We start from the raw sequence: 3806 nt of genomic DNA, 5'->3' as shown, positions 1-3806 counted from the left end.
GAGTTATAGGATAATTGATATATAATGAACTACATTGTACAAAGTATACAATTTATTTAACTTTGACATCTGTTTACACTTGTGACACCACCGTCACAATCAAAATAACGTTTTCATTACTCCCTAAAGTTTCCTTCCACCATCCTTAGTCTATCCCAATCTTTAACTCCATCCCTAGGCAATCATTGGTCTGCTTTCTGTCACTGAAAAATAGTTTCACTCTCTAGAATTTACAAAATGTAGAATTATGGAGAAATAGTCTTGGTGTGACTTTTTTTTTCACCATTTATTTAAGTCTCTTCTGAGTTTTTTAATCAGTAATATTTAGTTTTCCATATACAGATGATACAGATTTTCTTTTAGATTCATAACTGTTTTGTCTTTTTTACTATTGTTTAAAACTGTTTTATTTCTATTTTAATTTCTAATAATAGTATACATAAATAAAACAGATTATTTTGCATACCTATCTTGTATCCCATGACCTTGAACTCATTAGTTCTAGTAGTGTTTTAATATAGAATATTAGAGATTTTCTACATAAACCATCATTGATCCTCCAGTGAAAGTTTATTTTTTCATTTTATATATGCAAGTTTTTAATTTATTTTTCTGCTCTGATTGCATTGGCTAGAGTTTTTAGTATGATAGTGAGTAAAAGTGGTGAGAGCAGACATGCATGCTTCGTTCTTGATTTTGGGGGAAATACATTCAGTCTGTCACTGTTTATATAATTTTACCTGGGTTTTTCTTTGTTGTTGTTATTGTTTTTTGGCGTATACGTTTCACAAGTTGAGAAAGTTCGCTTCCAGCTTTGCTGACATTTTAACTTTGATGAATGTAAAAAGCTGTTAAATGTTTTCCTTCCATCTATTGAGATGATCAAACTTTTCTTTCTATTTGTGTTGACTTGGTAAATTACGTTGAATAATTTTCAAACGTTGAACAAATCTTAGATTACCATAAACATACTATATGTTCTGTTTCTTGTTGCTTTATTTCTCTTTCTTCCTGATAGCATTTGGAGTAATTTTGTTTCATAAGAGTTTATTTAAATCTCAATTTATAGGTTATTATTCATATCTCTTTAAAAATTTAATTTGTACCCTAAAGTTTATAATATGCATCTTTAATTAATTATAATATTGATTTGAATATTATATGGTTTTGTATATATTATAAGATTCTTACAGATCATTTTGCAGCTTATACATGTGATGACTGGGTTTTTTAACTCATAAGTGAGATGTGACATTTCTTTCTTACATCTTATTATGACATTAGTACATTACCCATTTCATATGAAAAAATTTAAAAAAAGAGAAGAGAAAAAACCCAGAATTTTACAAATCACAGATTTCTCTCTCCTATTTTTTGTGCTATTTTTGTCATCTATGCTATTTTTATATACTTATAAACTTAAAATACATTTGAGTAACTTTTTTACATGTTAGGCAGTAAAATTTCTTTTAAAAGCCAGGCATGGGGGCTCACACCTGTAATGCCAGCACTTTTGGAGGCCAAGGCAGGAAGCTCATTTGAGCCCAGGAGTTCGAGACTAGACTGGCCAACAAAGCAAGATTCTGTCTCTACAAAAGAGAAAAAAAATAAAAAAATAATTAGTCAGGTATTGTGGTGCATTCCTGTAGACTCAGCTACTTGGGAGGCAGGAAGATTGCTTGAGACTGGGAGTTCAAAGCTGCAGGGAGCTATAATCATGCCACTGCACTTCAGCCTGGGCACCAGAGTGAGACACTGTCTCTAAAAACAATTAAAATATATATTATATATAAAATAAATAATAAAATATATTTTACAGCAATTAATGCATTTTAGAACATCTTTTATATTTACATTTGTAATTAATCATTTCCAGAAATTTTTATTTCTTTGTACAGATATAAAGTTTTTTTGATCATCCTGATTTTTTTTCTTTATTTCTCCTAAAAAAGAAAAAAACAGGATACATGTACAGAATGTCCGGGTTTTTTACATAGGTATACGTGTGCCATGGTGGTTTGCTGCACCTGTTGACCCGCCCTCTAAGTTCCCTCCCCTCACCCTGTCACCCGCTACCAGGATCTGGTGTGTTTTGTTCCCCTCTCTGTGTCCATGTGTTCTCATTGCTCAACTCCCACTTATGAAAGAGAACATGTGGTGTTTGGTTTTCTGTTCCTCTGTTAGTTTGCTGACAGATCTAAATTTTTTTCTGATATATTCTGGTCTTCCTGAGGCCATTTTAAAAAATGTTTCTTATAGTGCAGGTCTGCTGGCAATGAATTATCAATTTTTGTTTGTCTAAAGTTATCTCAATTTCTTTTGCATTTATTAAAGGTATTTTCACTATGCATAAAATTTGGGGTGCACAGTATTTTACTTTCAGTGCTTTAGTCATGGTGATCATTTTACTTAAGGCTTGTATAATTTTTGACAAGAAGTCTGCTGGAATTCTCCCTTTTCTTCTTGTGTATATCTTTTACCACTTTACCCTCTGAATGCCTTCAACATATTCCCTTTATCTTTTGGTTTTGAGCTACTGGAATATGATATGTTTAAGTGTGTATGTGTGTTTTATTTCATTCGTTATTTATCCTGCTTGGAGTTCCCAAAATCTCTTATATCTGTAGTTTGATGTATTTTGTAATTTTTAAAATAATTCTCAACCATTATCCCTTCAGATATTTTTCTGCCTCACTCTTTTTCCTTTTATTTTGGGATGGATTACATGTATGTTAAACATTTTGATATTGTCCAACAACATGGGATGCTCTTTTTTTTTTTTACTTTTTTTTTCCTTGGCTTAAGTTTGAGTAATTTCTGTTAACAAATCTGCAAATTCCCAGATTCTTTCCTGAGTTGCTTTGAGTTAGCTACCAAGTCTGTCAAAGTGAGTCTTCATCTCTGGTAACATGTTTTTTATTTACAGTATTTTAAAATTATTTTTATGGTTTCCATTTTTGTTGTAATTTCCCACATAATATTACATGTTATCAGTTTCTTCTACTAGAGACTTGAACACATTACTCAGTTTTTTTAAATACCTCTGAAATTCCAACATCTCAATTATCTCTGAGTCTGGTTGTGCTGATTATTTTGCCTCTTGACTATGTATTGTTTTCTATCTGCATTTTGGGTGTCTCATAACTTTTGATTGAGTATTGAGCATATAGTAGAACTGAGAACTAAAATAATGAGTATTTATGCCTGAGATGTGCATGCTTCTTCTGATAGACTTTCAGTGTGGCAAGTTAAGTTAATCTAGGCAAGTGTTGAGCTGTTTTCAGGTTTCATTGTCAGTGAACCACTGCTTTCAATTTCTTTGGTGTTATTTTGTGCTTAATGTGAAGATTAGTGTGCTTGTGAACTTTTCTTACTGTTTTACTGGATACAAGCATTATTTTAGCTGCATCCAACATGTTTTTTGATGTTATGTTGTCATTTTTATTCCATTCAACATATTTTTAACTTTTGAAATCTTCTTTTACCCATAAATTATATAAAAATTTGTTGTTTAGCTTCTATATATCTGGGATACTCCATATATCCTACTGCTATTGATTTATAATTTATTATTTTCCAGTCAGATAACACACTTCACATGATTTCAATCACTTCAAATATATTGAGCTTTGTTTTATGGCCAATATCATGATCTATTTTAGTTAACGTTCCAAAAAGAATATGAGTTTAATATTCTAAACTCTATTAAGTCAATTTTCTTAATAATGTTATTGTTCTCTGTATTTTTATTTTTACTAATTGTCATTTTTGTGATGTGTCAGTTAAAAGAGAGCTGTTGAAATCTC

At 30.8% G+C, this 3806-nt stretch overlaps 1 non-coding gene across 1 annotated transcript; it reads left to right on the top strand.

Moving 5' to 3' along the window:
* The first annotated feature begins 1193 nt into the window (after window positions 1-1193).
* LOC112209953 (small nucleolar RNA U13) lies at window positions 1194-1302 on the top strand. The gene has a single exon (XR_002944931.1). It is a non-coding gene; the product is annotated as a small nucleolar RNA U13 (small nucleolar RNA).
* The last annotated feature ends 2504 nt before the right edge of the window (window positions 1303-3806 follow it).

Source organism: Pan troglodytes, chromosome 6, assembly GCF_028858775.2.
Source record: "Pan troglodytes isolate AG18354 chromosome 6, NHGRI_mPanTro3-v2.0_pri, whole genome shotgun sequence".
In the NCBI taxonomy this organism is placed as follows: Eukaryota; Metazoa; Chordata; class Mammalia; order Primates; family Hominidae; genus Pan; species Pan troglodytes.
This window is presented reverse-complemented; position numbering and strand designations above follow the sequence as displayed.